The following is a 13,002-nucleotide window of genomic DNA, read 5'->3' on the forward strand; positions in this document are numbered from 1 at the left end:
AATTGTATTTAACATTTGATTTCTAAGTTGCAGGTGAGGCAGAAATATATGTTGAGAATTAATACATTATAAGATGTAAAGTTCATGAGTATTTATAATTCAATGATGCAGTGATAATCATTTGTAATTACATAGGGCATACTTAGCATGACCATATAATTTTGACAGTAATTAGGGATATTAAAATGAGTAAAATCTATAATACAGTTTTTAAATGTTTTTAATAGTGAAATATAACATATATACAAAAAAGCAATACATTTCCAAGTACATTTTTTATGATGCAATTGTACATTTATTAAACTACAGTCCAAAGCACAAATTTACATATTCTAAACACACTGAACATATCTAATGAAGTCACACTGGTCTTCCACTGACATTTGATATATCTGGGTGAAAGACACTAGGTTTATAAGACTTTTCAACACAAATCCTTACTATGAAAACTGTGCACTTGATTGTAAATGATTTAATGGGAACCCAATTAGTAGGCTTCCATCTCCACTAAGTCATCCATTTTGTTGCATATTTTATCTTAAATGCTTGAGGGTAGAGCAACTGGTAAGTTTAAATCTGGATACGTTATCTAAATCTTCCATCACCCTCAATAAGTTATAGTTGAAAGCTGATTTTGTCTGCTCCTTAACAGCTATTATTAATAGTTTCTATTTCCAAGAAAATTAAGAGTAAGATTATCAAAAAATTTCCACATTGGAATGTTGACCAGAGAAGTTTAACCTGCAACTTCTGATTTAAAGCAGCATAAATGCCTGTTTAAGTTTCAGCGGGAAAGCTGTCTTCTTGACTCAGCTGAATGCAAGAAGGCCCAAAGAAGAAGTTTGTCATCATTGCGTCTGAAGTAATTCCAGCATCTTGCATCTCATACCAATCACTAAATGACATCATGTAATAAATAGTTGGCCTTTGAAAATCATTAAAAGCAGATGTTCATGGAAAGAATCTGCTACCGTATTATCAAAGATAAGCCAATTTCCCACATTCAGCTCAGGAAGAAGACGGCTTTCCACAATTTAATCAAGCTCATCACAGGATGGACCCCAAAGGCTGCTTGTAAACAAAGACTCATCTTCCTCGTATTTCTTGTGAACATCGTGGATGGTATTTAAGTCCTCTTACAGTTTACTTGCAAAAGAACCATGAACACCATCATTCATGTAATACACAAAAGGTGATTCATCACTTCCATTTTTTCCTACTCTAGAGGAAAATTTATCATTACAGCAACTTTCTTTGCAATGATATTAACTGCAAGTGTAAAATGCAGAAGACACATGATAGTTTCCAAGTTCTGAAATTATATTAATGCCAGATCCTTCAGGAAGTAGATATCCAGTAAAGGGCTGATATCATGATTAAACTGAATTTCAGTTCCTGTGAAGCCTCCATCGATGCTTAGCATATTCATCTTGCAGCCAAATTCTCCAGCCATCAGGCATCAAGCATCAGATAACACATGTACATATACTTGAGATACTTTGCAGGCACTTGAAACATGAAATTTAGTCCCAATTATTTGGACTTCAAGTTCCTTAGCACATTCCAAGAGATGCCTACAGTTCTTCAGGGTAGTGCCAAACTTCATGCTGCTCTCTTCACCTCCGCTATCATCTTCTATTGCAATATATAGTATGACCTTGGCATTTGGTTGATTATGTGAAATTTTCTTCCATTCAATTTCATTGTCACATGTCATGATATTCACTCCAATTTTTGCACTTTATCTGAAACACCTGCTTGCATGGGCTTATATAAATAATATTTTCTGGAGATACACCCAATTCTTGCACTGAAGTCATTTCATTTTTATTGGAGCAAGCAAATACAGTTTCAAGAGTTGCCAAGATCACAAGCATAGTTGGAGTGGCATTGCACTTTACTGTGTAGAATGGCTTTATCTGAGCTACTATGTTCTGCCACTGACTGTGTTTTTTCGCATTTTTTCCAAGATCTCCCACAAAATAATGCATCCTTTCCTGTCAGGAACAAACCATTTCCAAGGTTTGATTCTTCATCCAACAGGCCAGTGGGGTAGTTTGCATCGTCAATAAATCCTTTCATTTTAGCCATATTTCACAAAGCCAAAAGTCATAAACCAGGAAAAGCAAGAGATTGGCCATTGAGAATGTCTGGGTCCTTAGAATATGCAACAGATTTCTACAAAGGCTTCTACAGCTGATAGTACTTCAGAAGAAACTGATATATCTCTCAAATAATCACTGGATAATTCTGGCAGAAACAGCTCACTTGGCACCAAGCTGGATGAATATGAGACTTGGATTTCTAAAGTGAAGATCTCTATGGAAGTGAAGTCAGGAGATGGAACCCTCCTATCATCAGCTAGGTCCCCAAGGTGGCTCAGTATTAAACCCAAACTGCTCTTTGTATACAGCACTTCTCCTAAGCCCTCGGTAGTTGTGTACTTGGTCAGAAAGTTTGTCATACATTTTAACACTTTAACAAGTAGCTATGGAACAGATTTTAAAGTTTGGTATGGGTTACAGTTTCATGATTTTTTGTTTATTCTTCTAGCTGTTCCAAGATACTGGAGACCAACAGAAACATCAATATAATAATTTTGCACTCATATTCATTTGTTAAATCCAGTCTTCTCTTTTATACCACTTCTTCTCTTTAAATAATACATATATACATAAAAAAGCAATACATTTCAAAGCACATCACAACAATTAGTTGTAAAACAGATTTTAGAGTTTAATGTGGGTTACAATTCCACAATTTTACTTTTTTATTTCTAGCTGCTCTAAGGCACTAGAGGCTAAAAGAAATCTCAGTATAATGATTCAGCACTCATACTCATTTGTTAAACCCTTACTTCTTTGTATAACTCTACCATCACTTTAGGTCTTTATTCCACTCTTTAGGGGTATTTGGGCTATGCTCATCCTAATTTTTTCATGTTGGAAGGGACTGTCAATAATATGGGATAGGAGGATGGAACTAGTTGATGTTCTGGAGAGGCTGGCCCCTCTGCATTTCAGGACTTATCTGGTCAAGGACCCATCTGGAAGTTATAGACTTTGAAGAGTTACCCCAGGGCATGGAACCTTTGTTGTGTCTTACATAATGCCTTACATATTCTCTAGGATTGGCAGGAATGCTGTTGGTTGGGGTTTGGCAAGTTATGATAGGTAGCAATGTCTTACTGAAGCATGTGTAAGAGTGGCCTCAAGAGTAATCTCTCAACTCTATTTGAACTCTCTCAGCTACTGAAACCTTACTTGTTGCCCTTTTTTTCCACCTTTTTGTCAGGATGGCATTGTTGATCCCACAATGCCAGGGCCGGGCTCATCCCTGGGTGTCATCTCCTGTGCTGCCAGGGAGACATTTATCCCTGTATATCATGTCCCACATAGTGGGGAAGGCAATGCTTTCATTTACAGAGTTGGGCTTAGAGAGTATAAGGCCACATTTGAGCAACAAAAGAGGTTCTCTGGAAGTGACCCTTAGACATACCTACAGGTAAGCTAAGCTCCTCTGCTACATACATAAGCTTCACAAAAGTAAGCCTCAAGATCAAGGGCTTGGCTATTGATTTGGGTGTCCTTAATGTTTAGCACAATATTCAGGATTTCCCCAGTGATAAATTTTAACAATTCCATAATTTTTCTCCTATCTCTCAAAGGACTTTTCAAATACTTTTTGATTATCTGCTTAATATAATCTGGGATGCATCCAGACATTACCTTAAGCTCTATGGGATTAAAGGCCCTCATTCTTATTCTGGGCTCCCTATGTTTGGATTGCTTAAATCATCTATCCAGATAGGTTGAGTTAGCTTAGTACTACAGAAAACCTAGGTTCTAGACACAATAAAACATTCCTTCCTTGGTCTCACAGAGTAGGTTCAGTTCTAAAATATAGGCATGTCTTCCTTGCCCCTATATTCTGAATTACCTTAATCCTGACCTGATTGGGTTCATTCTTATCTCTAAGAATGAGGTTATACATATATAAAGCAGCCTCCCAAAATCCAGTAATAAAAATTACTACCCCAGACTAATTGTGACTGCTATAAGATCTTACAATCTAGGCACCAGTTTTCTTACAAGTATTTTCTAAATGAGATCCTAAAATATTTCTTTCTGTCTTATTTTGCCTCACCACATGTCCCACAGGTTCATTCACATTGTTGCATCCCTCACAACTTCGTCTGTCTTTGTAGCAGCACCAGGATTGATCATATGTTTACACCATCATTTACCAATCTACTTCTCAATCAGTATAGCTTTCAGCCACCTCTATCTATGGGGCCTCATGTATAATGTACAAAGTCAAAAATCCATCAACACTCTCAATTTTAGATAATATCATTGTTCCCAAGAGAGAGATAGCCGACAACACACTCTCACCAAATAGAAAATCCAAATATCCCCCTAACTCTGGTCCCTTCTCTCCACTATGTACCCCTGCTATTGCTGCGATGCTATTGATATTTTCCTATTAAACAAAGACCAGAGCATGTAACACCATTTTCCACCCATACCTTGAAATTATACACTCCTTGTACAAGACTCATATCTTCGAAGTAGTTCATACAATAATTTATTTGTGTATGTGGTATTAATTGGTGGGGCACAGGAGTCTACACAACTCCTTCAATCATGTCCATCTTCAATATGGTAATATTACTTATAGACCAACTAGTGAACCACTTTCACTTCTGTCTATTCCTTTACAATTAAGTTCAACCTTATTAACAAACTGCTCACCTATCTCAAGCTTCTGTGTATCTCTAGGTCCCCTATATTCTGTATTATAAATTTCTAATTTTATCTTTTACATGGTCATAAAAATGGAATCCTACAGTATTTGGGTCTTGCGTCTGGCTTATTTCATTTTGCATTATGTCCTCAAGGCTCATCCATCTTGTCATGTGGTTCAGGATGTCATTTGTCTTACTGCTGCATAATATTCTATCATGTATGTATACCACATTTTGTTAATTCACTCATCTGTTGATGGGCATTTGGATTGTTTCTATCTTTTAGTGATTGTTAATAGTGCTGCTATGAACATCGGTGTGCAAATCTCTGTTTGTGTCGCTGCTTTCAGCTCTTCTGGGTATATACTGAGTGTGGTATTGCTGGGTCATATGACAATTCGATATTTAGTTTTCTGAGTAGCTGCCAGACTGTCTTCCATAGTGGTTGTACCATTTTACATTGCCACCAGCAGTGCATTAGTATCCCAATTTTTCCACATCTTCTCCAATATTTATAGATTCCTGTTTGTTTAATAGCAGCCATTCTTATAGGTGTGAGTTGGTATCTTATTGCAGTCTTGATTTGCATTTCCCTTATAGCTAATGAGAACGAACATCTCTTCATGTGCTTTTTAGCTATCTGGCTATCTGTATCTGCTCTTCAGAATGATGTCTATTCATATCTTTAGCCCACATTATAATTGGCTTGCTTGTTCTTTTGTTCTTGAGTTGTATGATTTCTTTATATATACAAGATATCAAGCCTTTGTCCTATATGTGATTTCCAAATATTTTCTCCCATTGAGTTGGCTGTCTCTTCACTTTTTTGACAAAGTCTTATGAGGCAAAAAAGCATTTTATTTTGAGGCATTCCCATCTATCTACTTTTTCTTTTGTTACTTGTGCTTTGGGCGTAAAATTTAGGAAACCACCTCCTATTACTAGGTCTTGAAGATGTTTCCCTACACTTTCTTCTAGGAGCTCCATGATGCTAGTTCTTATGTTTAGGTGTTTGATCCAATTTGAGTTAATTTTTGTATGGGGTATAAGGTAAGAGCTATTTTTCATTCTTTTGGCTATTGATATCCAGTTCTCCCATGTCCATTTATTGAAAAGACCATTATTTCCAGTTCCGTAGACCTAGAGAAATCAAAGATCAGTTTGCCATAGATTTGGTGGTCTATTTCTGCACTTTCAATTCTATTCCACTGGTCAATACTTCTACCTTTGTGCCAGTTCCATTTGTTGTTGTTGTTTGTTTGTTTTCTTTTATAAAGGGAATTTAATGTTACAAGTTTACAGTTCTAAGGCCATAAAAATGTCCAAACTCAGGCATCCAGACAAGGGTACCTTGACTCGAGAAGGGGATGCCATTCAGGGTTTCTCTATCAGCTGTGGAGACCCATGGCAACATCTGCTAGCTTTCTTTCCAAGCTTCTCATTTCCAATGGCTTCTTTGGGGGCATTTTCATTCAGCATCTCCAAACATCTCCGTCTGTGTCAACTCTGAAGCTTTTTCCAAAATGGTTCCCTCTTAAAGGACTCCAGTATGTGGGCTAAGACCCACCTTGAATGGGCAGAGATACATTACTATGGAAACTACCTAATCAGAAGGTCCCACCCACAACTGAGTGGATCACATCTCCATGGAAACAACTTAGTCAAAAAGATCCCACCCTATGATATTGAATCAGAATTAAAGAACATGGCTTTCCTGGGGTGCACAACAGTTTCAAACTGATATGGGGTAACTTGTTCTGCTGCAATGGATAACTGGTACAAATACCATTGGTAAAAAAAAATTATTCAATAAAACTTCATAAATTCAGGCTTCCAATGTAGGGATAGGTTGCAGTGGAAACAATGTATATTTTAACTTTCCTAAGTGGAAAGATTGCCATGTTTAAGTTTGTCAACAGCATTTGTACATTACAAGTTGTGCTAATTACAGGTGTTTATCATTTAGAAGTCCCCAAAAGAACTGAATGAATCTCATTAACCAGGAATGGATGGATATACTTAAAAATATAAAACCACATTTGAAAACTATAACTAAACTTGCAAAGCATTTATACTTATTTTTTCCCCAGCTAATTTGGATATGTATTTTTCTTTTTTTTTTCTTCATAATTGAGATTTTATTGGTTGTTTTGAAGGTCAGCACACAGACATCATGAATAATTTGAACACAGTTCTTAATGTATGTTGAAAATCTAAAAAGCCATGTAAGTTGTAATTCTTTTCTAAAGTTAGATCAATTATTCCTCTCCTGCTTCATCAGAGTCTGGACTCTCATTTTTAGTTTCTCCATATTTACTTTCTTAGTTAGCCACTTCAGCTTGTTTTCCTTTTGCTCTCCCTTTCTCTTTGTGTTGCATTTTTTGCGTCTGAACAGTTATCCATTTTTGTTGCTTTTTTTTTGTCTTCTTCACTTTAGCAGGAACAGGTTTTAGCTAACAGCCTTGCCAACGTCTTTTTGGGCTCCCCCTACCTTGCCCCTTCAGACAAGCTGACCTTCCTCTTGGGCATCTTGGTGGCTGGGTGGGCTCAGGTCAGGTGTTGTGTGCTGCAGAGAGCATTTTTTTTTTTACTGACAAACCAAAACAACATACAAACCTGAAAATTCTTAACATACAGACATTCCATACGTGATGTACAATCAATGACTCACAATATCATCACATAGTAGTATATTCATCACCATGATAATTTTTTAGAACATTTGCATCATTCCAGAAAAAGAAATAAAAAGAAAAAAGAAAAGCTCATGCATACCATATCCCTTACCCCTCCCACTCACTGACCACTCATATTTCCATCTACCCAATATATTTCAACCTTTATTTCCCCTATTTTTTTCCTATACCCCTACCACTCCCTTTCATTGATCACTAGTGTCTCAATGTACTCAATTTAACATATGTCCCCCCTATTATTTATTTATTTTTGAATCCATATTTTTTGCTCATCTGTCCATACCATAGATAAAAGGAGCATCAGACACAAGGTTTTCACAATCACACAGTCACATTGCAAAAGCTTTATCATTATACACTCATCTTCAAGAAACATGGCTACTGGAACACAGCTCTACAGTTTCAGGCACTTTCCCCTAGCCTCTCTAATACACCTTAAACTAAAAAGGGGATATCTATATAATACATAGAAATAACTTCCAGGATAATTTCTCGACTCTATTTGAAATCTCTCAGCCACTGACACTTTATTTTGTCTCATTTCTCTCTTCCCCCTTTTAGTTGAGAAGGTTTACTCAGTCCCTTGATGCTGAGTCCCAGCTGATTTTAGGGTCTCTGTTCTACATTTCCAGGAAGGTTTACATTCCTGGGAGTCATGTCCCATGTAGGGGGGCGGGGAGGGCAGTGAGTTTGCTTGCCTTGTTGGCTGAGAGAGATTTAAGCCACATCTGAACAATGAAAGAGGTTCTCTGGGGGTGACTCTTAGGCCTAATTTTAAATAGGTTTTTCCTATCCTTTGTGGGGATAAGTTTCATATGAACAATATTGAGGGTTCGGCATATTGATTGCCCTCACTACTTGCGAGAATATCAGGAATTCTCCAAATGGGGAAGTTGGATTTTCCCCCTTTCTTGACATTCCCCCAAGGGGACTTTGCAAATGCTTCTTTATTCACTGTTCAAATCACTCTAGGATTCATCAGGGCATCACTCTGGACAAACATACAACATCTCATGCCCTGTTCAAGGTTCCATGTACATATGGTGTTCAATTAACCTGTCCATATAAGTTATATTAGGAAATGCACTAGGCAAAATATAAATTTCGTACCAAATAAACATTTTTTATTCTAGTCTCACACAGAAGTGGAAGTTTTAAATATAAATGACCATCTATTTTCAACACCCTCCAATATTGACATTCTTTTGTTCTTCCTCATGCAAAAACATTTTTTAATTCATACATTTAGTCATATCATTGTATACTCTAGGCATTCCTAGATTATACCATTTCAGTCTTTATCATCTATCTTTCCTTCTGGTTTCGTATGTGCCCCTAGCCCTCTTCCTTCTATCCTTCTCACATTCAGCTTCATTCAGTGTACTTATATTATTGTGCTACAATCAATTAGTATTGTGCTATCCATTTATGAATTTCTACAATCAGTCCTGTTGCACAATCTGTATCCCTGCAGCTTCAGTTACCCAATATCCTCACTATTTCTATCACCTGATGATCTCTGTTCTTAACTGAAAAGCTCCAAGTTCAGTCATTAATGTTAGTTCATATCAGTGAGACCACACAGTATTTGCCCTTCTGTTTCTGGCTAATCTCACTCAACATAATGTCCTCAAGGTCCATTCACATTGTTACATGCTTTATGACTTTATTCTGTCTTACAGCTGTGTAATATTCCATCATATGTATATACCAAAGCTTGTTTAGCCACTCATCTGTTGATGGACCTTTGGGCTGTTTCCATCTGTTGGCAATTGCAAGTAATGCTGCTATAAACACTGGTATGCAAATGTCCATTTGTGTCCTTGTCATCATGTTCTCTGAATAGATACCTTTCAATGGTATTGCCAGGTCATATGGCAATTCTATGCTTAGCTTCTGTAGAAACTGCCAAATTGCCTTCCCAGCAGTTGTACCATTTTACATTCCCACCAACAGTGGGTAAGTGTGCCTCTTTCTCCACATCCTATCCAGCATTTTTGGTTTTATAATGGCCATTCTGGTTGGTGTAAGATGATATCTCATTGTGGTTTTGATTTGCATTTCCCTAAGAGCCACGGAAGTTGAACATCTTTTCTGTGCCTTTTAGCCATTTATATTTCTTCTCCTGAGAAGTGTTTGTTTATGTCTTTCTGGCCATTTTGTAATTGAGTTGTTTGTCTTTTTGTTGTTGAGTTGAACAGTCTCTTTATATATTCTGTGTACTGCACCCTTATCTGATATGTTGTTTCCAAATATTGTCTCCCATTGAGTAGGCTGTCTTTTTATTTTCTTGACAAAGTTCTCTGATCTGCAAAAGTATTTAATTTTGAGAAGTTCCCATTTATCTATTTTCTTTCTTCAATGCTCATGCTTTGGGTGCAAGATCTAGGAAACTGCCTTCCTATTACAAGTTTTATAAGATATTTCTCTACATTTTCTTCTAAAAGTTTTTTAGTCTTAGATGTAATGTTTAGGTCTTTGGTCCATTTTGAGTTAATTTTTGCATAGGGTGTGAGATATAGATCATCTTTCATTCTTTTTTATGTGGCTATCCAGTTCTCCAAGCATCATTTATTGAAGAGACTGTTCTGTTCCAGGTGGCTTCACTGCCTTATCAAAGGTTAATTGTCCATAGATGAGAGGGTCTTTATCTGAACACTCTATTTGATTTCTTTGGTCAGTATATCTATCTCTATGCCAGTACCATGCTGTTTTGACCACTGTAGCTTCACAATATGCCTTAAAGTCAGGTAGTGTGAGACCTCCGACTTCATTTTTCTTTCTCAGGATATTTTTAGCTATTTGAGGAATGCCCTTCCAGATAAATTTGGCTATTGGCTTTTCTATTTCTGCAAAATAAATTTTGGAGATTTTAATTGATATTGCATTGAATCTATAAATCAATTTAGGTAGAATTGACATCATAACTATATTTAGTGTTCCAATCCATGAACACGGTATGTCCTTCTATTTATTTCAGTCTTCTGTGATTTCTTCTAGCAATTTCTTGTAGTTTTCTCTGTATAGGTATTTTGTCTCTTTAGTTAAGTTTATTCTTAAATATTTTATTCTTTTGGTTGCAATTGTAAGTGGAATTTTTTTCTTTATTTTCCCCTCTGATTGTTCATTACTAGTTTATAGACACTACAGATTTTTCATTGTTAATCTTATAACCTGCCACTTTGCTGTACTCATTCATTAGCTTTAGTAGATTTTTCTAGGTTTTCAACATATAGTATCGTATCATCTGCAAACAATGAGAGTTTTACTTCTTCCTTTACAATTTTGATGGCTTGTATTTCTTTTCCTTGTCTAATTGCTCTGCCTAGAACTTCAACACAATGTTGAACAAGAGTGGTGACACTGGACAAGCTTGTTTTATTCCTAATCTTAGGGGGAAAGTTTTCGGTTTTTCCCCATTGAGGATGATGTTAACTGCGGGTTTTTTTATACATTGTCTTCATCATGTTGAGGAAGTTCCTTTCTATTCCTATCCTTTGAAGTGTTTTCAACAATAAAGAATGTTGAATTTTGTCAAATGCTTTTTCTGCATCAATCAAGATGATCATGTGGGTTTTTTTCCCTTTGATTTGTTGATATTTGTTGCTATGCATTACATTATTGATTTTCTTATGATGAATCATCCTTGTGTACCTTGGATGAATCCTACTCGGTCATGGTGTATAATTCTTTTAATGTGTTGCTGGATTCAATTTCCGAGAATTTTGTTGAAGATTTTTGTATCTATATTCATTAGAGAGATTGGTCTGTAATTTTCTTTTCTTATAGTATCTTTGTCTAGCTTTGGGATGAAGGCGATGTTGGCTTCATAGAATAAGTTAGGTAGCTTTCCCTCCTCTTCAGTTTTTTTTTTTTTGAAGAGTTTGAACAGGATTGGTACTAATTCTTTTTTGGATGTTTGGTAGAATTCACACGTGAAGTCATCTGGTCCTGGACTTTTCTTTTTTGGGAGCTTCTTAATGACTGAATCAATTTCTTTACTTGTGATTGGTTTGTTGAGATCATCTATTTCTTCTCAAGTCAATGTTGGTTGTTCATGTCTTTCTAGGAAGTTGTCCATTTCATCTACATTGTCTAGTTTATTAGCATAAAGTTGTCCATAGTATCCTCTCATTACCTCCTTTAATTCTGCAAGGTCAGTGGTTATTTCTCCTCTTCCATTTCTGATTTTACTCATTTGCATCCTCTCTCTTTTTCTTTTTGTTAGCCTTGCTAAGGGTTCATTAATTTTATTTATTTTCTAAAAGAACCAACTTCTGGTTTTGTTGATTTTCTTGATTGCTTTCATGTTCCCAAGTTCATTTAGTTCTGCTCTAGTCTTCATTATTTCTTTTCTTTTGCTTGCTTTGTGGTTAGTTTGCTGTTCTGTCTCTAGTTCTTCCAAGTGAACAGTTAATTCCTTGATAAATTAATCAAGACCCACTTGGAATGGATAGAGTGACATCTTCCTCTAATTAATACCCACAATTGAGTGACTCACATCTCCATGTAGAGAATTTAATCAAGTTCCCAACTTGTAGTACTGAATAGGGATTAGAAAATACTGCTGCCTCCATGAGATTGGATCACAATTAAAACATGGCTTGTCTAGGATACATAAATCCCTTCAAACCACCACAGGTGGTTTAGAAATATATATATATATATATATATATGTTGGAGTAAATTTCACATAATATAAAATTAACCATTTTAATTTGCACAATTCAGTGGTATTTAATGCATTCACAATGTTGTACAAACACCATCTTTATCCATTTCACCAGCCAAAAGGAAGCCCCATACCCATTAAGCAATCATTCCATATTTCTCACTTTTCCCAACCCCTGGCAATCATCAGTCTACTTGTAACCTATATGGATTTACCTATTCTGGGTGTTCTTATAAATGGAATAATACAATATAAACTGTATAAATGTATCCATATAATGCAATGGGTTAAATTTTTCATATCTGGTTGCTTTAACTTAGCATAATGTTTTTGAGGTTCTTCCATGTTGTAGCATGTATCAGTATTTCATTTATTTTTATTGCTGGTAATATTTCATTTAGACATATAGACCACAGTTTGTTTACCTATTAATCTTTTGGTGGATATTTAGGTTGTTTCCACCTTTTGGTTATTGTGAATGATGCCGCTATTAACAGCATATGCATGTATGATTAACTTTTTTTTCCAATTGGGTGTATACCTGGAGTGGAATTTCTATGTTATATGGCAATTCTGTTTAACTTTTTGAGTAAATGTTTTCTCAGGAACATTTTGAGTAACTATTTTTCCAGGAGATAAACCATTTTATATTCCTACTGGTAATGTCTGAGGTTTTCAATTTCTCCAGATACTTCCTAACACTTGTTATTTTGAACATAGTCATCCTAGTCAATGTGAAATGGTATTTCATTTTGGTTTTAATTTGTCTTTCTCTGATGACTGATGATGCTGAGCATCTTTTCATGTCCTTGTTGGCCATTTGCATATCTTCTTGAAAAATATTTATCAGTGTCCTTTGCCCATTTTAAAAAAAATTGTGTTATTTG

General features: G+C 35.9%; 1 pseudogene; it reads right to left on the minus strand.

Moving 5' to 3' along the window:
• Positions 1-777: 777 nt before the first annotated feature.
• Positions 778-2,082, minus strand: LOC143649085 (antizyme inhibitor 1 pseudogene; annotated as a pseudogene).
• Positions 2,083-13,002: the final 10,920 nt, after the last annotated feature.

Source organism: Tamandua tetradactyla, chromosome 11 (genome assembly GCF_023851605.1).
Source record: "Tamandua tetradactyla isolate mTamTet1 chromosome 11, mTamTet1.pri, whole genome shotgun sequence".
In the NCBI taxonomy this organism is placed as follows: Eukaryota; Metazoa; Chordata; class Mammalia; order Pilosa; family Myrmecophagidae; genus Tamandua; species Tamandua tetradactyla.